The following is a 26,803-nucleotide window of genomic DNA, read 5'->3' as shown; positions in this document are numbered from 1 at the left end:
ATTTTAATATGAGAATATGCATTACAGGTCCATCACTTACATATTCCTCCCAAACATATCGCAAAAAAGACAGTGACTTATGCCTTTAGAGCAACAGAAAAAAACCTCACCTTATAAGTATGTAAAAAGATAGAATGAAATCAATTTGCAAATCTATTAAAGAGGTTACCGTTCATCCTAAAAAGCATCTCGTTTGTACATCTGCAGCATCTCAGGGTTTAGTTTCATGCTTGAGGGGAGAGCTGCTAACCCTCACAGATGCTGCAGTTAATAAAAGAACGTAAAGAAAGTAAATCCTACAGCTGAGTGGCGACTCATTCTGCCGTGTTGCTCTGCAGTGTAGCTACAACTGTCCTCTGGCAGGTAATTGCAGCTGAAACCTTCTGTGATGGAAACAAGATTCCCCCTTAAACAAGGGATTAATTGTAGTCTGCCAGGCACTGCGGTTTTGCTGGCACCGTACCGTACTAACACTGGCCAACACATTCTCTTACACTTGTCTATGCACTCATACCCCCATCCTCCAAGTCTTAGCAAATTAATAATAATCAGGTTGAACAAAGAGAGAATTGTTAAACGCTAAAATAAATCTCTTACACAGCTTATGAATCATCATTACTGCCTTATTTTTCTTATTTACATTTTGCATCATCTGTATGTGTTTTTTAGCATTTCTATGTTATGTACGCTTAAACAGAAGTTCTGAACGTTTAACAAAAATATGCAAGGGTAAATGTAAGGTAAAAACCCTCATGTGAACCCTCTGCTCTTAAAAGTGCAGGCTTTACAAATGGTTCATGAACTTGGCTTTGACTTTTTTCATAAATGAAGACAGTGTGAAACGTGTCGTGTGTGATTTTGTCCACTTGAGGTGAAATGATTTTTGAACACAGAATATGATTTACATGGATGAGTGTGTACTTTCTTTTTATCATGACTAATCTATTAATTTAATATAAACACAAGATACCCAGCAACACTTAAAAAGTGCAAGTCCAGAAAAACTGACTGGAATGACTAATTTAAAATATTTTAAGACAAAAACCAAATACTGCATGAAACATTTTGAGAGGAGAGAAGTTGGCTGGCGTTTGTTGACTGCCTTTGTCCACTGTCCCATCTTTTAGCCGAAGACAATAAATGCAGATGGCAGTTTGTGTCCAAACTGAACAAGCAAGCAAAAACCAAACAAGAAATAAATGAATCTGTGGATAGGATCATACATAATGAAAATGAAAAGGCAGGTGAGTTCATCAACTGGATTCACCTGCGTTTTTAAACCAGAGAATGATAGGAAATGAAAAGGCAAACAGACACATTTCCTTCCTTACCCTGGAAGGAAAAAGTGGATGACACTGAGTTGAGATAAGAGAAGTTAATATACACTGTATGTTTCATACCATTAGCCAATAACTTGAAAATGAAAAGGAATAAAAAAAACCCATTAAATAATTAATGTAAAAATGAATGTAAACCACCTACAAATATAAATATTTGTTGTTCATGTTTAAAATGGGACACTGTTTTTTCTCAGATGTAATGATTGTTTTATAGGTGAAAGAAATTAACATTAAATGTATTCCTTGTAACACAAGAAGACATTTTCAGAGTACATGGGGTGTATTCAGTACCACCAAAGAGCCACGTCTATTAATATAAACAATTGAGAGTTAATTGTTCATTTAATGGGAAACCAGTGAAGAAACTTTAGAACTGCAGCTAAGTTACACTCAGTGTAAATGTAAACCAAAAGACCAAAAGAGATTAAATTGTAGCTACAATCTTCTTGCAAAATAAATGTTAAAATCTTTCTTTTGGACAGCCAGGATCTGAGATGAATGAAGCAATGACACATATGATTTTTTTTTGTCATTGTGTTTCGGAAGCAAAGTGTGAAACTGTGAACAGTTTTCAAAAGGCTTCCATCCATCCATCCATCCATGTGATCATAGTCCATTCATCCCGGGGAGAGAAAGGCCAAAAATTGAGTATAAACAAATATTGTGAAATTGCTCTGAGCCGGCATTAATCTTTATTCAGCATGTTTTAAAAAAACCCATTTGATTATTTTATTTTCTTCCATAACACAACAATTTCACGTCCTAAAAAATGATCTGTAATTTATATGCAGATTTATAGGTTTCTCTGGTTTGCACGTTTGTATTCAAACAGTTGCTATTGATTTGCTCATTCATCTCTTTTCATTGTTTAGTGGAAGAAGCGCTGGTGGTCATAGATCCAAAAATATAGCAATGACAAATCCCACGTGGCTCTGCGGAGATAAATAAAGCCAAACTAGATGCTGCTGCTGCCCTGTTGCCTGGTGAGCGTGAGCGCGCACGGGTGAGGGAGAAACAGAGAGGAGAGCGAGCTGTCGTGAATGCGCCAGCCTGTGTGTTGGTTGGCGTGTTTGCGCGTGTGCGTGTGTGTGTGTGAGAGAGAGAGAGAAGGAGAGCGTGTGTGTGAGTGGGAGCAGAAGCAGAGACTCTGCAGTGTCTTGGCAGCTGCAGCAGTGCATCTCCCACCACCGTCCACGATGCCTCCACGGATGATACCCGCCTCCTCCGCCTTCACCTGATCGCAGAAACCGATATGAAGTCGTCGGGAAACTGATCCGGACGTTCACACCTGCTCGCTGTCTGTATGCCCCCCACCTCCTTCCCTTCCGACACCCCCAGGAGTCAGTCAGGAGAGCTTCAGTCCGCGCACCCAAAGCCATTTGGCGAGAATTTTATTTTATTGTATTTTTTTTAATGGAAAATGGCGATAGGAAAAAAATCTCGCAGCATCGTCTGCTTAGTATCAGTACAAGTCCTCCTGATTTTCAGCGCATCGTGGCCTGGAGCAGAGGGTCTTACATTCCCACAGCAATACACGTAAGTAAACCTGACTGAGAAAGGCAGCGTCTGATATGAGACAACTTTGAGCATCACCACTCAAGAGATGTAACTCTGTCACTCTTCTTCGTTTTCTGCTGTTACATAATTGTATGGTGTGCTGTTGGTGACTTCCACTAATGTACACGCAGTGCTCTGAAAGGTGTTGTCCACACTGTGGCTCAGCATACAGCAGAGATCTTTAAGCACCATTCGCAGTAATGTGTGAAAAACAAGATGCCAGGCATGCAGACAAACCTCATAAAGTCGGTTTATTAAGTTTGATCTAGTTTAGTTTAATCTTTCCCATGATTTATTTTCCTTATTACCATTTGATGAGAGATAGCTTTGATTATTGGCTGATCTGAAGCCCTTTTGGCATTTAACCTTCTGCTAGAGTTTAAAATATCCCTGATAAATCCATTTTAGTTCAGTCTGGGAGATGTTTTGATCGATTTAGATTCCGAGACAAAACTTAGATTTTGTGCAGCTGTAAAACTTAAAAAGAAATATGGAAAACAAATTTTTCATTATATTGCTTGATCTAAAAGCTTTTCGATGCTCAAGAACGATGTAATTTTCCTCCCCTCTTCCTGCTGAAAACTGCTCCCAGAAGACCATTCCTCTCTTTTCTTCCCTTTTTTTTTGCCAAAAGTCAACCTCGGCTCTCCGTTCCCAACCTTTATCTCATCACCGTTGAGTACAGCTGGGGACTCGCTTTGGACCGCAGTTCTCTGTCGGCCCTCCTCCAGGCTCAACAATCGGGCAGCTCTGGAGAGAGGAAATGAGCAGATGGTCAACTCATCTTCAGGGTTCATGGTGAAGGATTTCTGGCCAATCACAACTGGAGATCCCAAGTGTATTTACCAATTAGAACAGGGGGCTGTAAATCCTGGGGTTGTTGGCGACTGACAGTGTGTGTGAGAGAGTTTTATGATGAATTAGGGTGTTGGAAATAGTGTGTAGTCACGGCTTTCTCTTCCTCCTCCCCTTGCTTGTGATGGTTTTTCTGCTGAGTGCTCTAAAACAGCTACATTGCCCTGCACCCAGGGTGTCCTCATGTAAGCTAAATGAAGCAGAGCTGCTTCTCTGAAGATCCACTACTGAGTATATCTTTGCAGATAGACAGACAGACAGACAGACAGACAGACAGACAGACAGAGCCAGCTGTGACTTTATTTTTAGGGTTGTGCTGTGGAAGGTGAACCTCTGCCCCAATTTACAATATGCTGACTACTCCCAAGACTGCCTTGTAGAGCATCTGTCTTCCCAGTAGCTCTGACCAGATTCTGCTAGTCAGAGACCAGTGGACTTCTTCACTCAGCTCTTTCAGAAGCCAGAGTTGCTGAGTGCAATAATATTTCTGAACAACTTTCTATTAAACCGGCTGCTGTGCTTCTTGGTCTTCATGATGCTGTTTGTTCATTAATGTTCTCTGGTAAACCAGTAAGGAATTCAGTTTGATACTGGGATTAAATAACACACAGGTGGACACTGAATAGTTATGTGACTTCTGAGGGGCTATAGTTTATTTGAGGGCATTAGTGGACACCACTTTCTTCATGTTTTTGTTTGCTAAAAAATGTTAAAAGGAAGCCATCTCTTCCTTCTTCATAATTATGCACTTTGTGTTGGTCTATTATATAAATTCCCTATAAAATACTTTTAGGTTGGCAGGTGTAGCATAAAATGTGAAAAAAGTTCAAGGCATATGAATATTTTTGAATTAATGTGGTAATAATTAGATTTAGAAATTGTTTATGTGTAACCTATTTTTCAATATTATATTTAATACTGTAAAATGAAAATGACAGACAATATACTCACTTGCATTAATAAAAAAAAAATATTTCATAATATTGTTAAAACTATACATAGTAATGTACAAATCTGCTAAGCCTCATTAGGAGTTGTTGTGACTCAGGTATTGAGTGGTTGTTCCAATAATTGCAAGGCAGGAGCTTTTTGTTGAAATCAGATGCTTTAATTAGAATTAATTAGTCGGGATACCAGGATTTAATACATTTTCTTAATCTGGCGGAAATGTAACATATATGTCCCTTAAGCCTGAGGTAAGCAGCACATTAGAAACAAAAAGTGACCGTTTTTTTCTTTAGAGTGGGCCACTTCTAAAAAGGTAATTGCAACAAAAACTATGAACAATACAAACAAGATTCAAAACTCCTATCTTTTGTGTTCTGGAGTGGAGATAAGGATTCCTCATTAATGATAATGACTGTGAGCTGTAGTGAGATTACGGTGCTGTTGAAAGACAGTCTGGAGAGATAGAAGTATGCGCTGAAAAGAAGAATTAAGGAAGTCAATAAAAGCAAGAAAAATATATTGTGTTTGAATTAGTGTGTGAAGTTGAAGGATTTTAATTATTGAAAGTTAATGAGTTCAAGTACTTGAGGTCGACCATCCAAAACAAAAGGTACTTCACAAAAAAGGTAGAAGAGAAGAATCCAAACAGGCTAAAAGAATTAATGTCAGAGATAATTTATTAAAGAAAGATAGGAGCATCAGTGGAAGAATAAGTTTACAAAATGATTTGTCATATGACATATGACAAACCTGGAGTGAGGATGCACCGATCCACTTTTTTCACTTTCGATACCGATACAGATACCTGAGGTTTAGTATCGTCTGATATCGATCGAATACAGAGAAACAGTGCAGTGAAGCAAAATGCACAGGATGAAAAACACAGAGAGAGATCTTATGATATGTTAGATAAAAGAATAGGTTTCTGCTAGAGTCAGAAAAGAGAAAGACCATCTGCAGGGGTTGGTTTGAAAAAGCATTATGCTCATCTAATAACTTATAATAATAATAATTTCCCAAAATATTAGAAGCCCAAATGCCAGACATAGCTGGAGGTAGGGCTTCTTCTGTCTGATTATTAAAATGCATTTACAATATGAACTAAAATTATGCTACATTTACAAATGAACCTGTTTTAGATGCTGAGTTTTTACACATATTGCATGCCTGCTAAAATAACCCACTTGTGGGTTTTATGATGATATTACTTAAGTACAAAATGTGCCATGAAGGTGTGATATTCAACACTGAAATGTTTGGAATTTTATTGATAACTTACATAAAGATTTTTTCATTATATTAAGTAAGATCTCCACTTTAGTTTTATCCCTATATATGCTTTCAAGGTTTTAACTGTGCGGTTCATTCATGTATTATTCATAACCAGATCTCTATCGCATTTTATTCCTAGAAAATAGGCAAAAAAAAGGAAAAAAAGAGATTATTTTTATCTTTTGACTATATACCTAGCCTCGGTGATCTGTCTCTACTGTAAAAAGCTATATATTTAAAATGTTAAGAAGAAAATACCAGAGTATTTTGAGCATAGAATTGTGCTTTGTACAGTTTTACAGTCATGTTCAGATGAAAAATGCCAGTGTACAAACTGGCATAAATAAAATATAGGTGACATTTTAACAGATAAAAACATTTACATAAAGTAATTATTTTTTATATAAGTTAATCGGCCGCAAGATGTTGTCATAAGGCACAGAGTGTCTCTTACGCAAGACTCAACACAGTGGGATAAATTCAGAAAGGCAGAGACAAGTCCAAAAATACAAGCTGGGTCACAATGACTTGAGCACAGCGTTAGAATTACAACAAAGAATTTGAGATGAAGATGAACTGCTAAGTGTGAGTTGGCAGATTAAGGAATAAATATCTGTTTATTCTGGTTTCTATAACTGGTTTCTATCTATCTAATATCTATAAATATTTTATCTTGTAACCAGGTTGCTATGTATCGCAAATTTTTTGCCCAGGTCCCTCTTGAAAATGAGATCTAGATCTCAACGGGGTTTACCTGGTTAAATAAAGGAATATATAAATAGACAAACAAAGGAAGACAATGAGACACTGGTGGGTATCATTAGGGTATGGAAGAGCCTGATAACAAGTGGGAATTACAGGAGGTGAAGAACGAGACAGCAAATTAGTGCCAAAATCAAACAGGAAGTTCCAAAAGAAAACAAAAGCAGACACAACTGCAAAACATGTCAGCAACACAGCTAGACATGACAGATGTGTATTACTGATTCAGTTTTACATGAGTATAGGGTTTACCTCCATTCTCAAAGTTATGATATTGGAAGAAAATATAGATTAAAATAAAATTTAAAACTGTAACTTTCATTTATTGATGTTATTGTTGAATAAGACCAAATAAAAGCCAATAAATCTAAAAGTACCAGAGGATCTGTCACTAACAGTAAGCAACAACAGTTCATGTTGTATTTCATTAACACGTTGCCTTGTGGTGGATGTGGCAATTTGCAAGTTTTCAGAAAGAACAATCAATTATTACAAACATTCCTGTCGTAAATTTTTAACAGGTAGCACCTGCCTTCAATCATTTCAATGAAATACACCATGAAAAAAAAAAATCAGATCCAGCTATGGTGCTTTTGCTCAAAAGAGCCACACATGAGGTCCAGTAACATGTTCTGCCTCAGTCAACTCCATAAAGATTTTCTCTGATTCTCCTCACCAGAGAAAATGTTCAGGGACCAACATCTGTGTGGACAGATGCCTTTTTAATGTCCGAAGTCGGAGGAGAGCACGCAAACAGGTTGGACATGCTAATAAGACAACAGTAGCTTAAAACAAACTCCACAACCAAGCAGAGATGGGCAAAGAAACAAAAACGTTATACTCATGTGAAAGTCGCATTAATACAAAATGTTTTTTTTTCTTTTTGTTAAGTAGAAATAAGATGTATACAATAAGAGTAAAAATGTCGTGATCTGTGTTTTTCTGTGTTTATTTCTGAGTTTTCGGTGTCCTTGAGTCTCTTCGTTGTCCTGTCTCCCCTCGATTACTCCCAGGTGTTTCTCGTTCCCTGATTACCTCTTGTGTATTTAGTGTCACCTGTGTGTCTGTGTCTTTGTCGGGTCCTCGTCTCATTTGGCTTGTTCGTATGTGTCGTCTCCGTCAGCTGTCCATTCGTTTCCTCCAGTTGCTACCGGCGTTGAGCCCTGGATTCTGCTCAGCCGTGCCGCCTGGTTGTTGGACTATTGTTGGACTTGTTTCTTCATTAAACCTTCATTTCTCATTAATACCTGGGTGTACCGCGTCTGCCTCACCACCTACACTGCACGGTTCATGACAAAAAAAGTGTTTGGTGAAAAGTATGCATAAGCTAGGATGTTATTACATAATCCCGTAGATAATATATGCATGTGTGAACTGTGCAAACTACTTCTAGGCTTAAGATGTACTGTATCATCTCGCCCTCCAAAGGTCATAGCAGACTCAGCAGCTGCAATGTAACATTAAAATAAGCTTGTGTTTAAGCAAGAAATCACTTTATCATAGAGTGGATAGGTTTGTCTCCATGCCTGGTGCATCTTCTTCTTCTTGCTCGGCTTTTCCCTTCAGAGATCCCCACAGCAAATCATCTGTCTTCATTTAGCCCTGTCCTCTGCATCCTCTGCCCTCACACCAACTAACTTCATGCCCTCTATGCCTGGTGCATGTTTGGCTAAAATGTAGCCATTGAAGTAGCCAAAAAACTGCAACCAAGTAAGATTTAATATCACTTAACAAGAAGTAAAAGTGTTCTGCAGTAAAACTGTTCTTAGCAGTATTTTTAAATTTCCCAAATAGTTACTCAAGTAAATGTAATAGAGTACATTTTTCTCATTACGTTGTACCTCTTTAACTAAGGTATGCAGAGTACTATCTTTAAACGTATAACACATTGACACAGATGGGCCACAGCAGCAGGAGACCTAACCAGACGTCACAGGAGTCTGAGGGGAAAATGCACACAAGCTAAAGAAAAAGACTGAGAACAGATTGGAAAAATGTTGACTTATCTGATTAGTCTCAGTTTGAGCAATGACATTCAGAGGGTACAGTTAAAATGTTGTTTAACAACATGAACACATGAAGCAATCTGGCTCTCTATCAACATTTCAAGCTTCTTCTGGTGGTGCAATTGTATTGGAAATATTTTATTTGCAGACTTCGGGCCCTGTAGTACCAACTCTGTAGCATATAAACATCACAGCCTACCTGAGTTTTGTCCACCCCTTTAAGACTGCAGTGCACCCATTTTCTTATGGCTGTTTCACAAAGCTCAAATCATCTTTAACTGGTTTCTTGAACATAATAAGCTCACTTTACTCTCAGTCTGTTAGAGTACCTGTGAGATGCAGCGGAGTGGGAGATTTATACCATGGACATGCAGCTGACAAATTATTCTCACACCTTTCAGTCTATGCCATCTAGAATTAATGCTGTTCTGAAGGGAAAATGAGGTCCAACCCAGTACTAACCTGCACAGTTAATAAATTAAATAATAGCATACATAATAAAGTGGCTGATGAGGGTATATGTTCACACTGTATGACTGCAAAACAACGTTGGTATGAGATCTTGTGCTAATATGAGTTCTCTATGTGACTCACATGTATTCTGTAATTCACATTTTGCATGCTGAGAGGCATATCAAAAGTGTAGCCCAGGGGCAATTGCAGCTTTAAAGTCTGGCTTCTTTCTTAAATCTATTATTTATTACCCATCATTGAACTGTTCATTTTTATGTAACTCTTGTAGTTCAAAATATTGTCAGGAGCCACTGTTGGCCCCTGGGCTTTTATGCATTTTAAATCAAGCCCTCACTCCATAATGTGAACACCTCTTTGCAGTGTGACATGGAGTAGACCTACAGTTCTGCTCGCATGTCTTTTAATGAGCATCGCAACTAAAAATAACAGCATTATCATAAAATGTTTAAAAGCTGATTCACAGATGTCTGGATGTGGATTAGAAAACAGTCACTCATTTATTATTTATTGAATGTTTTGATTTGATCAGCTAGTGTGTGCTGCACTTTCTTTCATCAACACTTAACAACTAAACCTCATTATGACTGGGATGTATTTTTTAAGTGTTATCCAGAAAATATTCAGAGTTTTGCTTCATATTGTGTTGCGAGGTGAAGGGAATGTTTTCCGCTGCAGATCTTTTTAGAGCATTTCTTGTTATTTTTCTCCTGCTGCCTCAATTGCCTCAAGCTGAAGATCATTTCACTTTTAAATCGTGCACTGCACAGACATTCAGCTGCATTTTCACAATGAGGACTGAGCGAGATAGAGTTAAAAAATCCTAGCTTGAGTTTCACGTTGCTCTCCTATTTTTGTCCTTTTTCACAAAGAATGTAACAAAAAATGTACACTGTAATAGAGCAAGTCTATTCATGATCAGATCTGAACTTTGTATTGCTGTTCAGCTAGAATAGAAAATGAGAGGAGGAATGATTTGTAACATTCAAAAGGCCTGTCTCTTTCTATGGAGTTAGGCAGCAGAGAGGAGATTTGTGCCTCGTCTGACAGTAGGAACAAGTCCAGCAAGGCATTAATCCGTTATGTTGTCTTGTAACTCTGCTCCAAGCTGTCTGACTGATAATGAATCCACTCTCTGGGCACTTAAAGCAGCCAGCGTGATTCTCTGGCCATGCAGCTGCCCTTCCTGACCGAACTATCATAAAGTAAAAAGCTCAACTATGTTCAATTCTTAGTTAGGAAATAAAGGTCAAAACTGTGGAAGAGACCAAAATTAGAAGGAGTTCTTCACCTGCACCGATGCAGGATCCAACATTCTCCATAATTGTGTTTTGTTGAGGACAGAATGACAGAGCCTGTCTTTTAAAATGTCTTTTAATGTTCTTGGCTCACACCTCAAGTTGATGTTAATTATAAAAGACGTGATTTCTTACACGGCAGGATTGTTCTGATTTGATGTGTAAAATGTGTGGGTTGCATTGAAATGGCAGACCACTGTAAGAAGTGCTTGTGTTCCTGCCTTATATATTAAGACAGCACAAATGAGCTGTGTGTATAAACTAAATGAGAGAGAATTTACTAAGTATTTTATGACTTTTATGTGTCACGTGTTTACAGATCCATGTTTGAAAAGTTTGAAATGGAATTTCTTTCATACCCTTGCCCAAACCTTAGCTACCTTTTGCTGCAGTTGCAGTTGCAAATATTTTGATTCTTGTCTTTTAAAGCTTTGCTCCCAGAGAGTGACATTTTTTCTTGGTTCGTTTGCAATCTTTCCACAGATATTTAGTAGGATTTAGTTTAATACTTTGACTAGACCATTCTAACACAAATACATTTTGTTCTATGTCATTCCATGTTGGCTCTAGCTATACTCTCTTTCATATGGTCTACCAGTTGTGCTTATATTGCTTACAGCTTGTCCAAAATACAATGCCGGTCTATTAACAAACATCATAAGATGTGCGACCTGTTTTACAATTTTTATAATGGCTTCCTGTTATATACCAAATTAAAGAAGTGTTTGTTCCGAGAGGCTTGTAATGTATTATTATTATTATAATTATTATTATTTTTATTTTTGTTAGAAAATTTCAATTTCTTTTATCATTTTGTTTTCTGTGAACCGTTTCAGTGCTATGATTTTTACTGGTCTCATTTGGATATTTTAAAGCACTTTATAAATCAATAAATTATTGAAGATGCTCAGTGTTGTTGCAAATGGACTGAATTTAGACAGTGCTTTTGTAGTCCTACTGACTAATTAAAGCACTTTACACTAGAGCCACATTTACCCAGTCATAATTGCTAACACACACGCCTACGCCCGCACATACACATTCATACAGTAGACAACTTAGCATTAGGGACACATAAACATGCTACAGAGTCAAGCAGCATTTCAATGGCAAGATGTCTACACTTCCTACCGAACCACAGTCGTCAGTTGCAAGCTCAACATTTGTGTTACTTTTGTCCATAGAAAAATAAATTGGCCTTCCACAACTATAGATTACCAAAATAGCACTCTAGGAATGGATGTCACATTGCCAGGGTGAGTCACAGGTTGGGCTTCACTTTTTCTGATAGGTTGGCAGACTATATGTATGGTGCTGCCAGTATTTTCAGACTTCTGGGGTGCCATGTGGCATTTAATGAGAAATATTTTCCATCTGGACGCCATAGAGGTATAACTGGGTGGGTGTTGCGGTGTATGTTGTGCTTGTGAGATGTTCATGAGTCTTTACAAGACCCTATTGCAACCAATCGCTGGTTGGTTACCTGAGTCAGTTGAGCTTTTTTCAACATGGGTTTGTATAGTGTGCTGATGAGTAGCCAATTTATGAGTAAACTACTCAAACCTCAACAATTTCAGAGTATATTTTGCATGCAAACATTCACAAGGATTTGATTTAGAGTGGTCTATGAAACTAATATGCTTGCTTTACTACTCTGAGAAAACAAACATGCAAACTCCTCAAATCCATGACTTCCTACCAAATACTTCACTGTAATTTTTTACACCAATGAATTTCTGTTTTAGATCATGTTCTGCAAGCATATTCGTAAAGGAGTAAAGACAGTGTTATGAAGTTTATGTCTGTTTCATATTAAGGTGAATCTGTAGGGCATATTAAGTTTTGAGTTGCTGTGCATGTCAGAAATCCTCTCTGATTTGCCAAACTGAAATCTTTGTCTTTACGTTTTTAACAAAAATCCTACTACTCACTGGTACTTCACTTTACCCCTATTTAGTGGGGTTTTACAGAATAAAGGTGTAAAAATTCCTTTAAGTTTCTGCTGTTTTCTGACTTGTAATATGGCTTATAAATCAATAATTAATTTTGCTCTCATAAATATTAATTGCTTGTTAATTGTTTCATCAGCAGCAGCTTTATTTATAAAGCACTTTAACACAAAGCCACATCTAAAAAGGTTCTCAACATCAGAGATGCTTTAGATATAAGAAAACATCAGACACAATGACAAAGCAACACATTTATTTATTGCGGCTGCATATTTTTAGTCAATATACCTAATTTGAGACTCTGAAATGGGCTAAAGCATTAAAATTTACTTCCCTGAAGGCATTTGCATAGTTTAGATTTGGGTAAATGAAGCACATTTAAAAAATGTGTCTGTACATCAGTCATCATGTGTAACTGCTTCTTCTGATCCATCTCTTGTCATTCCTGAGAGCCACCAACACACATGTATCCAGTTAATCAGTTTTTTTGCAGTGTGAAAGTCAGTGTCTGATGTTTATCCACAGGGATAATGCACTGGGCCAGGCGGATCCAGCAGGAGATTGACAGAGCCTTTCAGCACATCACTGGAGTTCAGCAGCTGAAAGGGGTGAGTGTGTGTGGTTTGGATTCTTACTCATTACTGAGCAGCATAAACTCAGCACAACCGTGAATCCATTAAGCTCCAGAGCTGCATCTAAATAGCTGCATTAAATACAAAAAAACAATTACATTCTTACTTATTTATTTATTGTTTTCTTGAGTGTATTTCTAGCCCATCTTACAGAGCCACGCACGGCCAGTTACAACAACTTTCTTTTAAATCTATGGTAGTCTTACATTTCTCGTCAATAGCTTGAATATTTTAGCTGTTTTCAGATAATAAGCTTTGTTTTTCAGGTGGTATAGCCACATCTTGGCTATACCACCAAGAATTGGTGGTATAGCCAAATCTTGCTGACATTGTGTTTATTGTTTTCAGTAATTACCACTCTTGAACACATTTATGCAATGGTATAGTGATGCCTGGACACACTCCTACAGTGGTTAGATTTAGAATATTCATGTTTTGAGCTTATTAACTCCTACAGTCAAGCTTAGCAATTCAGACATTTTTCTTCTGCAAGCCCCCATCAGAAGTATCCATTCTTTAACATCTGCATGTAATGCATTTTGACATTGCATTATAGTAACCCGATTCCTAAACCTTCTTATCTTCTAAATTGATTTCCATATCAGCTTTTAATGGTGTTAACTACCAGCCATTTCCTGGAAATTAGACAACTTTAGTAGCTTATAAAATGACCACAACCCAGAATATGATTGTTATGGATCTTTCCAGCTATGTTGGGACATCAGTGACTTTTTGCTTCAAGACTAGTTTAAATTTAGGATGCTGCAAATACTCCAGTGTCCATTGAAGAATAAAAAAAGACAAAGTATGGGTTAAAACATTCTAATGCTTTAATTTAAGACCTACCACAACATCACATAGATCCTGGATGAACCTGCAGGACTTTTGAGAGTTTGCCGTATAGCATCATTTTGTGTGCAGCGATAGTGTCACAACTGATTTTAGTATGCATACAACTCCTGTGATAATATTGTGGTGGTTCAATAAGATGGGAGCATATTTGGAAATACATAACAGTAGTTTTGGCTTTTCTATGGTATATGTCCAACCAAGTTGGTTTAGTCATCACAGAATAAGAAACAGTAGTTGCCCCATTGGCCTCATGCCAGGCTTACAGTCTCTTCATGTTCGCACTGGGGTAGCAACACTCAGCCACCAAATTTACTGTAATGTTTTTGGCACTTCAACTTCTAGGAACACCAATTCCTGCCACTACTCTGGCTGCAACAAAGACAGTCTCTTCAAGCAGCTGAAGCATACAATAGATCCTCTCATACAAAGGAAGCAAATATTCCATATACATGTCTCTTGAATATAGGGATCTTTGCATCAGTATCTGTAGACAGTGGGATAAGAAGTAATAAGCACTGTAATATTTTATGGTTATAGAAGGGCTCATAAAGCTATGGTAAACTTGTTGTTGACCATAGCTGATTTTATATGTGTAGGAAACATTGTATCCTCTAAATTACAAGCTTTCAAAGTGTAGTCTGAATTTTATCTAGATATTAAGTTAATCTTTGGAGGAATAATAACACATCTGTCCTCAAATCTGTGTTTTCTCTCCAAAGGATAATAAAATAACACAAATCCTGTCTAGTTTTTGTAGTTAAAGCATTATTTAAAAATAATAGTCGGGAAAATGGTCCAAGCTGTGCGGGAAATACATTTCCTATTTTTATTTTTTATTTTTTACTATAAAACTGCAGCTGAAGTCCCAGCTGGTGCTTACTCAGTTATTTAACATTTGCTGTATTTCACCTGATGGCGATGGTGGGGGTAGTTAAGAAGAAATGCCAACAAACAGAATCAGAGATCATATGCAGGAGGCCAGAGAGCCGTGCTCTGGAGAGATGTGTGGGGGCGTTGCCTCAGCGGAGAGCATCGCCACGAGTCCTTTCTGTTTGTGTCACTGGAGAGCAGATGGTCAGCCTGCAGTAAGGCCTTGATGTGACACTCGCTTCTTCATTAAGTCCTCATTAATCTCTGCTTGCGTCTGAAATACGCTGAATATTTTGAAGAAAATCCTTATCCTGGCTTAAGCAGTGTTTCAAATAAAACACACACACACACATTCACACACGGAACACCAGGAATAAAACATCGAATCCTGTGTTTGAGCCACCCACTCCCTCTATATTTATATATAATATATTTAGCTGCCAATATCCATCTCAGCTAAATGTAGCTAGTAAATTATTAAAAAGATGTAATGAAACTATATTTAATACAAGTGTCCTTTATAATCTAAAAACATGAGTGAGAAAATTGTCATCGTGAAGTACTCTATGCTATGTAGTATGCTAACCATGCAAATTTTTTTTTTGCCACTGGCTAATGTCACTTTGCTGAATTCCTACAGTCCTACAAGATTAGTGGCTTACTGAGGTAACTTCATGTATAGTTTGGGATTTTCATTATCAGAAAGCTGGTTGATAATTTACATAGGTCTGTCACCATAGTAACTGATGCTGGAGACATAACTGGCTCTGTGGCAGGGACTGTTTTCTCAAAAATGTGTTTCTGTTAGAAGCTTGTAGATCAGAAACTACTGTGAAATATTTGGTTTATGGACTACAAGATGCGACAGACTGGCGACCTGTCCAGGGTGACCCTGCCTTCTCGTTAGCTGGAGATAGGAACCAGCACCTCCCGACCCCACTAGGGACAAGGGTGTTAGAAAATGGATGGATAGATGGATGGACTACAAGATTTACAAGTTATTTATCCAGCAGCAGAGATGCAGAGAGAATCATAAATTACAAAGCAAATGACCTCATACAGAAAATGTTTACATCCACCTTGATATTTTAATAGTTGTTTACAATCACTAGCCAACCATTACATGTTTAATATTATGTTTTATAGTATACATTACAGTAGAGATATTTCTTCTGTTTTTTTTCTTCAGAACGTGTCTTTGCAGCAGAAAAATCTTTATTTGGCTCAGTATCAAGACGAGATGCCTTCTCAAACCTTTTGTTGTCTATATCAAATGTCTTAAAGAGTGAAGCCTTTTTAATGTCGTAGTAAAAAAAGCACAACCCCTTTATATTCTCAGATTTCTATGTATTTTATAGATATGTTGAGTTTTAGGGAGTGTAACTTATTTGTCTCCGTTCAGTAAGTGAGATGTATAATCTATGTTGTGTGGTTTTGCACATTTGAGGCACATTTATTTATATTTATATAGAGAGTACACTTTTATATAAATATATATTTTTTGTGTACTTCGGTGTAGAAGTGATTGCAACATTTGATGCTTACTGTTGCAGCACCCTCTTTGCAAGGTCTCATGAAATACTCAAAGCAAAAATTTCAAACTGCTGAGAAATTAGTGTATGTTAGAATCAGGATTGGTGCTTTTAAATTTTTTCTGATTCCATGAGTATACCAAGTATTCATTCTTCTGCAACCATCATTTTCATCATCTTATGACGAGAATCTGTTATGGAACTGCAGATATGTCTTGATAACATCATCGTAGGTTTTCTTTCTGTCACATCCGTCCTCGGCCTCGCTCGTTAATATATGCTCCACAGAACCGAGTTCTCCACAGATGGCACACAGTTCACAGAGACTTCCTGTTCATTACTGCATGTTCCCATCTTTGTTTCATGGGCCAGTAAAGCATCTGGTCAGCACAGAAACTTGAGGAATGCCTTGCAGTCGGTATTGGGAATTCAATCATTGTAAAAAAAAAAAAAAAACTGAAAAAAAAACATTCACAATCTGGCAATTCCATCCATAAGCTCCTCTCGTCCCACTCTCTTTCTGCGTGACACGTTGTCATCTTCCCTCTGACAGTTTTCCTCGTGAGGTTGAGAGACTGATGACCTCAAACCAACAACCTATTCAGGGAGATGCTGGAAATATCCCTGTCATTTTTACAAATATGTCACAAGCTCCCTCTTACCTGCAAACGCTGTGTGAACATTTATTTAGAATTACTGTTGAATATTCAGGACAAAGAGTAGATCTTTGTCAGGGTTTTTTTTAAAGAGCATTGTTACTACTGTCTTTTACTATTGGTAAAATTATTAATGCTGATAATTAATGCAAAAAAGAGAACCAGCATAATACATTCATGATATATAACTTCACCTAAAAATCTATGCATCAGGAATTATTACTGATTAAAAGTATACTGCAAATATACTTTTAAATTGAGATAATAAAAAAAAACTCTCATCTGTGTTCATGGATTCCTGCAGTTATTCAATTATTAATCCTAAATTGATTTGGAGTTTAATGGATGGAGTTTAATTTCAACCAAAGCCAAAGGTAGAAGATATATCTGTAATTCCTGCATGTCTTCTGGTCACTCATAAAATCCTCTCTGCGGAAAGTAATCATGATTAGTACTTTGTGGAGATAGCTGGGATGTAATTAAGCTAATATAAATTTAACTGATGTATTTCATAGTGCGGTTTAAGAACAGCATTAAAACAAGATATCTTTGCAATGGATGGATTAGAAATTCATAGTACATTGCAAAACTATTCATACCCACTAAGAGTTTAATGTATTGTATTGATATTTTATAAATAAACACAAACTAGCACATAATTATGAAGAGGAAGAAAAATGAGAGGCGGTTTTAAAAATTAAAAGGTATTTGCATTCAGCTGCATTACTCTGATACTCTTAAAAAGAATCATGCGTAAGTAGTTGTTGACAAATTAGTACATAGAGTGCATCTGTGTGTAATTTGATATCAGTATAAATATATCTGCATTGTAAAGGCCTCTGAGGTTTGCTAGAGAACATTAGTGAACTAAAGAAACATGCATTCACAAGCAGTTTAAAAAACATATATTTGTGTTTTTTCTAGCAATAAAATGATGTCCAGATGGATAAGATCTTAGTATATGAGGCTTTTTTGGACTTTAGAGTTGAAATATTTTTTCACTCAAATCTATTTCATAACATAACACAGATAGTGTGTAAAAAGGAGTGTCACACTTTTAAAAGTGTGTAAAAAAAGAGTAAATATTCATAAATAAAAAAAATCATATTAAAATTTGAACTGAGCAACAAAGCTGTTTCTCCATGTGCTCTGCACTCTGTCATAAAAAGAGCTTTGCTTCTGCTAATTAATGAGAAATGCAACTTAGGCTACTGTCAAAATTATTCTCACTTTGGTGTTTGGATAAATATCTATATTGGTCATCCCTCTATCTAAGCAAAACACATACACTGGCACATAACGCTTTTGGAAGGTGCTGCTAAACTTTCACCAGTATAATTACTGCACTTCAAAACAAGTTAAGTTAAGGTTTGTGACACAAACTATAAGCTCATGGTCATTTAGAAGAAGATACAGAATATTGCATCATTGTAAACCAGCTTTAAAAACGGATTAGGGTTTGTTATAAAGGTGCATGTATTGATGTTGGCCTTTGCACTTTTTTCCCCCTTCAAACACTTTCAACTGTACATAGAAAACCAGGTCTGCCACCTTTTTTACCATACAGATTCATCAAAAGAAAATCCTGCAGCTTGTGGAAGGACTCGTCTTGCTAGAGTTCACCTGGTACTTTCATTGTTTAGATCTCTGATGATGAGATGTCTGCTATAATGCAGCTTTTTTGTGTTTGTTGTGACCATCAAAAGCTGAGGTCTTTGACAAGGTACTGCTTGTGAGTGTAAAACTGCATGTTTGGTCAGTCAGCTTATTGCTTAGCTGTTCAAAGCTTTCTTTTCTGCACGTCCTTGGATTTTGAAGAGGAGAAGGAACATCCTCAGATCCTGTGATTGAAAACTGTTAAGGCCAAGTTGTTTATAAAGAGGCTACTCATCAGTATTAGCACTCTGAGATTGAATTAGCATGCTGCAAATGGCCTCATAAAGATCCACACATAAAAACCACTAAGCTGAAACATCTGCTCAGTTGACTTGCTTTTATCACAAAAATGTATTTCAGTTTAGTCATAATGTATAATATTAATTTTAAATAAAATTATGAAAAAACGTTACGATATCTAACACTATTTAATTCAAAAGCCAAAGGGGCAGTTATGGGGGTTTGAAAGCATCTAAAAATGTTGAGATAATGAGCAACTCTTACATTTATATGTAAAATATTCTACAAAACCCCAGTGGACAATGTGTGACACCACCAAGCTCTAATAAGAAGACTGCATTAGCAGCCGTCGGGTTTGGCCAGAAGCTGTCATCCAGTATGAAAAGCTGAACTGCAAAAGTCTGTAAAAAGAAAGGTCAGTGCTATAAATATTGATGCTTTGGTTAAGCTTGATATATTTCTCACCTTTATTTAGTTATTTAACTTTAATCTTCCACAGAAGCGTCAGACAAAAAGATTTAATGACACAGAAGCATTTATGTTGGTTTTCTTCTGTTTCTGCATCTGTTTTTTGGTGCTTTAATACTTAATGTTGTTTTTGGTAATCCACCAAGTCTTTCATACATCAAAAAGCCCAAGTTTACCAATGTTGTGGGGAAATCCTTGCACACTCCCTTCCTCCCCTCCGGGGAAATAGTGCTCTTCTTTCGAAACCACTAATCTAATGCATTATAGACTAATCCATCGTGGAAAATAAAACCAGTGTTTGTTTCTGTTGCTCAGAAAATACAGATGGGAAATAAGAATTTTCAAAAATAACTGCATGAATTCTGTAGAGAATTATGAAAAAGCTGTTGTCTACAGAAAATACATTACTTTTGCAGAAATAGACTCCACAGAATAACTCTGACTGGCTGCTGTTGTGTTTGATATTATTATCCATAGATATACAATGAAGAAAGGCGACACTTCAAGCTGGCGAAGAATGAGCCGCGCAGGATTGTGGAAAAGGTGGCTTTGGATATAGAAAAACTCCTGGCAAAGAAGCGTAAAGCACTTGATGTAAGTATACTGTATTGTTCAAACATATGGTTTATGTATTTGTTTTGTTCATGGGTGGTAATAATCTCATACAGGACAAGATTATGCAAGTTTGAACACAAATATGTAACAGTTTTGTGAGAATTTTTTTTTTCTCGTTTTTTCCCTCTAATTCAATTAATTTGTAGATTATTTATTTTTTCTTCATAAGACTATTTGTAACTAAGGTAGATTGCAAATCAACTCTAAAACAAGAGCACTAAATGAACATAAATGTGGTTTCATTGTCAGATTTTTAAGTCAAACATGTTGTTTTACGTACGGCTGTGATGTGACGTTTCTTTGTCTGAAATGTGTAGCGCTTAGCGAGTGAAGCAGAGCGGCTCCAACGGGAACATCTATGGCAAGACTGGACTTAAGGTAAGAACAGAGTTACAGTTTATGAATGTAAGGTTCCTAAATATTGGTCTTTTTGCTGCATTTTCTGATCTCCTCATAAGAAACATATTTTTGCTCAATAAAGAAGATTGTGTATTGAGCTTTCCTCCTTAAGGTAGCTGGGCTTGACCTTAGAGATAGGACATAGAGCTGCTTACAGATGGATGAATGGATGGATCAACCAAACTATTCTAGGTTTTTAATGTATTGTTATCACATTAACATTGTATGTTGCAAGGAACTGATTGGACTTCAGTAAATGACAGCTAATTATTACAAATTAGTCACAAGTAAGTGACTGCTAAGTGTCATGCTTGGGCTCTCTTTGCCTGTAGTTTATTTTGTGACACTTCAATGCTGTAAAATGATTTAAAAGGTGGAAAAGTCATTAAGAAAATACAATTAAGTTGTTTTAAAGTCAAAACATGAGCCGTAGGTAAGAAGCAAATTTTATTTAAAAACCTTTTTGTAAAACTGAAAATGATGAATTCATTCCTTTCCCCAGTAGTTGAGCAGACTACTCATTAAATGGTTGAAATGAACCAAAAGCAGAAAGGCATTAAAACTGCTTACTTATTTGCTTCAGTCAAATAGTCAGTGAAAATTCATGAACACCATCGTATATCACATGTTTTCCTAATACTGTGGAAGCCTAACTCGTGGTTTTTGCTAGTCTTGAAAAGCCATGGGCTGGAGTGAAGCTCTGATGGTGTAACCTGGAGTAAAACTAACTTTGCTTCATGTTACATTGCAAACAAAAATGCTTAGAAAAATGTCATTCTTTTCATTTTAACTATTTTATTTATTACTATCTTGGCTTTGATTAAGAATATGACCAATCAGCTGAATATTGTCTTCCTTGTGACCGAGGGAGTAGCGTAGCAACCTTCCTTCAGCTAGGTGGGCAGCAGCATTGTGGGGCAGCAGCTGGTATTTCCTACACTTTGTCTGGCACCTCATTAAAAGGATTTTAAATGGCAAAGTGCTATGAGATTTTGTTTGAGGGGCCGAAAGGGGCAACTTTAAAGTTTAATTGTTTGACACATTGACACATGTAAATGATCCATCTGAAAATCTGCAATTAGCCTTTATGTCTTGACTTGATTTCAACTTGATTTCAACTTTTATTACTAAAAACATACAATAAAAACATAAGAGTACAATGACCTGTCAGTTCTATAAATGTACATTGTATTTTTTTACCTAAGTGAATTTGCAAGCTTCAAGATTTGTTGTCACTGCACTTAAAACAGAAATTTAAGCTTTAAATACAAACATAATGCATCTGAAGGCAACAATTACTTCTCAGTTGAATGATCAAAATTATATAAAAGGAGGCTTTATAGATCATTAAGATTCAGTTTTCTAAGTAACCTTTGGGTAGAAATAATGATGGAGTTATTGTAATGCATGAAGAGATCCACAGTAATGTCTAAAAACCAGCAAATGTCTCTGGGGAGATGTTCGATACTCTTGTTCCTCTTGTTTTTGTCTTTGCATGAAGATAGCAGACTGCGAGAGCTGCTGAGTTTGGGTTTGGACCAGACAGTTTGGTAATCAGAAAAAAGCTAAAAATAGGAACACCTCTCAGTAGATGCTGAAGCATGTCGTGCATTTTCAGAAACTCAGACTAACAGATGGTGATGGTCCACACAGCCGGTCCACTGAATCATAACGTGACAGTTCTGAGCAAAAAAGCAGTTCTGGACAATAAGAGACATTTGGTAGTTACAGCTTTGCAAGCAGAAATAATTATTTCTAATGTCGTCTTTTGTAATCCTACTAATCCTGTTAATTTTAGTTTTTAACAACGAGAACATTGCAAGTTCAAAGCTTAATTTTGGCATTAAACAACTTTTTATTTGTACTTGGTAACATTCTTTGAGTTGAGTTACAGATAATTTTTGTGGATGGACTGACTGGTTCAATGGTATCTTGTGGAAAATTAATAAATACATTTGGTTTAGTAAGAAAAGGGTCAACTGAGATCAAGTAGATCAATAATTTAAGAAAGGATTTAAAGCCAGTGTTAGGTATTTGTTAGGACACATTTGTAAATAATTTACATAGCGTTGTGAGTCCGGTACTCATGGACACGGGAATCTCTCCGCTGTATGTAACTATGCTACTAGAGTTACATATGGCTATATACTGTATGTAATTGTACAACTTTATGTAACCATAGTTACATATAGTATTTCAAGAATCAAAGATATCTTATGATCTTGTATTACATATAGTAGCATGTAGTCATAACTATATTATAAGTCTGGGGTAAAAGAACCTCATCCAAGCTGTGATTTTCCTTTCACTAAGTTCCCTCAATCCACCTGAATGACTCAAGATCAGAAAGGAAAGAGAGGAAAAGTGTTGGAAATATTATTTTCTTGTTCCTATTGTTTGAGTAAAATGTAAGTTAGCGAATCATTTTTAACCTTTTTTTTTTTTTGGTGAATCCAGACTCTCATTTGACAAGTGCATTCATGTGACTGCTCATCCTCATTGCGTTTCACGACCTTCATCATCTCTCTCCATCTGCTTTCCTGCAGGAGCTTGACATGGCCTACTATGACTCCAAAGCTGATTTGGAATATGTAAGTGCTGGATAAACAAATTCAGTCAAACTGACAAGGATTAAAGGGCTTTCCTTTTCTGTTGTGTACAAGCTTGTAGTTTACTACTAATTTGCTTCCATGTCTGAAGTTGAGAAATATGTTAAAATGTTCAAGAGGGGGAAAAAAATGGAGCACAATGCAGCTGAGAAAACACCAAAAGCTGGTGATGTCACATTCAAAACACCAAACTTGGCGACCAGAAAAAAAAGTAATGATAACATGACCTCAAGCTCAAATTTGGTGTCATGGAATAAATATCTAAATTTTGATTTAAGTAGAAGGAAGTCTGGATCGGTATTCCTTGTTAACAGTAGATTGAAGACCTAACAAACCAGCACCAGTACCCAGGGATTTAAAACTGCTCTGTGGAGTGACAAATGATCACTTGTAACACAAACTGTAATTTCAAAATATAAAAGTCTGTCAGCTTTCCGCTAGCCTTGCAATTTCTGCTCCGGTTCCAGCAACATTACCCTGTTGTGTACAGATATAAACATATTCCTTTTAAAAATGCATCTCACCGGAATGGATCTGCATTTTACTCCTGCAGGTTTACCTGCTCTCCAGTAATTTAGCTGTCAATACATTTGCCTTAGGAAACCATCACATCACTCGGTTGAAATGTCTATCATTTAAAAAAACCTGTTCAAGCTAATGGAACAATTGGTGGACTGAAGGGAAGTTACTAACATACAGTCAGACTGCAGCTACAGTCAAACGCTCTCCTTTCTTTTCCTCAAGCACAGAAGAAAATGTCACAGCTGAAACAAATTGTCATGCTTAAGCACAAATTTTTGTTTTGAGTGAGTTATTTATTGAAGTGGAATAGGACAAAGCTGTTGAAAAATGATGCCTTTTCTTATCTGATCTATTTTATGCTCACAATCTACATCCGACGTGACTCTTTGGTCTGCCTGTTGGCTCCCTGCTCGAGTTTCCTCCCTGAATCATGGCATGAAGCGTTCCCTTGGGTTTGGGTTGTTCCTTCCCATAAGTCCCAAATTCCAGTTGTTTCATTATCTTTGGCCACAGCATGTTTCCTGCATAGATGATCTATGTAGCAAATGTCCTCGCACCTTTTTTCTGAGCTGCAAAAAAGTGGCCACACATCCATTCTATACATTGCTGTTAAAATTGCCCTTTTTCAGGAAAAGGATCCATTCTGTTATTAGTATGAGATATTTCCAGTCATAGATATTATAGATGCAAAATGCATCATTCATTTTTCCTTGTTTTAAAAAATTGGCTTTTAAAGCCAGTGGCGCGCTTTGATTTTAGGTTGTCTTGATCCAAAACCCTATTATTTAACCTACATTGTATTTTGAACTGTCACAGGAGAAGTTAGAAGTTATCACACTGAAAAGATAAAGTTTATACTTCAGTTTTTACCCTCTTGCTTTGACAGTACTCCATGGATGGAGAGGCAGAGGTGGAAAACCCCTCCCAACTCAAGCTGGAGTTTGTGTACGATCCAAACTTCAAAAATAATGTCAACTTCTCGCACACCGCAGTTCAGATCCCGACAGATATTTACAAAGGAGGTGAGTGGTGCTCCCCATTATGTCACTTTTAGACCAGGATTCTGCAAACTTGCTTCTCATTTAATATTCTTGTGCAGCATATTTACAGTAAACATAATTTTACTTAATATAGCTGAGATGTCAAGAGATTTAGCAAGTCTTTGTGAATGAGGATTTATAATTAATTTACTATGTTTTCTTTAAGATTTGCTTTAATTCAAACTCCACAAGTTAAATCAGAACTTACAATAAGCTTCTCTAAATTGTTGCTTGGTGCCTGGTGACTTGAACAAAAAAGCAGCATCAAATTTTTGATTTCTAGAAATTTTTTTATAATACTGTACTTATAACTGTTTTATTTGTGGATGTAATTTGTCTCTCTTTTAAAAGTCTGTTTTTCTTTTATAATCACTAGTAATGAAAAATGTTCTTTTTTTCTGTCTTCCTTTCTATCCTTCCTTCAGTCTTTTTTTCCCTTTTTCTTCATTTATGAAATATGAAAACCGATACAGACAATACATGGTTCATACATATGGCACACAAATCTAGGAGTATTGTTTTCATATTAAATTTTATGTTTAATGTTTATTACAAATAACAAGACAACGAAGACACGTCTCATATTTCAAGATGTGCTAAATCGTGTTTTCATGTTTTTGCACATTTTCTTTATGTATTAGAAATATCAACAAAAAGACATATATATGATTTACTTGCGTCTGTGGAGTATTTTACCAGCAGCTTTTCTCTTCTGTCCTCAGCTCCAGACATCCTGAATGAGCTGAACTGGACGCAGGCGCTGGAGAGAGTGTTTATGGAGAACAGCAGGGAGGATCCGTCGCTGCTGTGGCAGGCGTTTGGGAGCGCGACAGGAGTCACTCGCTACTATCCAGGTGGGGCTTTAGCAGCTGTCTCTGCTGTTACTGTGAACTAATTCGTTTGAATTCATCAGCCAAAGTTGTATAAAGACACTGAGTTATTTATGCATTGCAGCATCTCCGTGGAAAGCGCCTGACAAAATCGACCTGTACGATGTCCGGAGGAGGCCTTGGTACATTACGCTTCTTAAAAAACTCTGGATATGTTGACGTATTATAAATATAAAGTTAAGATAGATTTAGATTTTTCCTACGTCTTTCTTTGTCTCAGGTACATCCAGGGGGCTTCATCTCCCAAAGACATGGTCATCCTTGTTGATGTGTAAGTACACAGTCATGTTTTGGAGGTTTTTCTGGTAAATTGAAGAAGTGCATTAGGTAGTGCTTCAGGGTAAGGTAACCTACAGATAATCTAAGTTTTAACATGATCTTATGTTGAAATTTTTAAATTTGGGATGGGAAACCTGTTTTCTGGATTCTCTAGATTAATTTTCCATTCAGGAAATCACTGTATATATGTCATTTCTAAATGTGGTTGCGTTGGACGCTTTTGATCAATGTCCTGTTTAAGCATCATTTATATATTATTGTCAACCATCTAGCTGCAGATTTGAAGGGAGGCAGGTCTCCATTTTCATTATTTAATCCACTTTGTGCAAAGCACCTGAACCGCCGACAGCAAAACCGACTCATACATGACGCATTCACAGCTATGCTTCATTTATTAGGTGACTCCTACAGTCATTTCTCTAGTCAACGTTTTAAAAACGTTAAACTTTTGCCTTGTAGTAAATTCTAGGGTTTTGCCTCATTATCCAAAATTAACTGTACTAATTCCATGTAATTACAAAGCTACCAAAATCTTATTTACCATATCATTTAACCAAGTTCTGCCTAATTACAACAATACGTTCAAAAGACATCTCTTCTGCCACTGCTCATGTTTATGTTGTCTTCTCTGTTTGATCAGGAGCGGCAGCGTCAGCGGACTCACGCTCAAGCTGATCAAGGCGTCTGTCATGGAAATGCTGGACACTTTATCTGACGACGACTACGTCAACGTGGCCAGAGTTGGTATCTGCATGAATTCCTGCCTCTCGATTAGTCACCAATCATTATTCCTCTTCACCGTTTATACTTTAAAGCAGACCTGTCTCCTGCTGTGTTACAGTTCAATGAGAAGGCTGAGGCAGTGGTCCCTTGCTTCAAGCATCTAGTCCAGGCTAACGTGCGAAACAAAAAGATTTTCAAGGAGGCCGTGCAGCAAATGCAAGCTAAAGGCACCACTGACTACAAGTCTGGGTTTCATTTTGCAGTTTAACCAGCTTCTTAACGTGAGTTACTCTGTGACTTATTGAACCAGGAAGAAAATGAGCTCCAAACATACTATGTTTTGTGTCTGTATCAACCTGTCA

General features: G+C 36.9%; 1 pseudogene; it reads left to right on the top strand.

Moving 5' to 3' along the window:
• Positions 1-2,419: 2,419 nt before the first annotated feature.
• LOC116710599 (voltage-dependent calcium channel subunit alpha-2/delta-2-like) overlaps positions 2,420-26,803 on the top strand; it is a 38,114-nt pseudogene continuing 13,730 nt past the window's right edge.

The sequence above is a fragment of the Xiphophorus hellerii genome, chromosome 20 (assembly GCF_003331165.1).
Source record: "Xiphophorus hellerii strain 12219 chromosome 20, Xiphophorus_hellerii-4.1, whole genome shotgun sequence".
NCBI classification, from domain to species: Eukaryota; Metazoa; Chordata; class Actinopteri; order Cyprinodontiformes; family Poeciliidae; genus Xiphophorus; species Xiphophorus hellerii.
The sequence above is the reverse complement of the archived record's forward strand: the minus strand, read 5'-3'. Positions and strand labels throughout refer to the sequence as shown.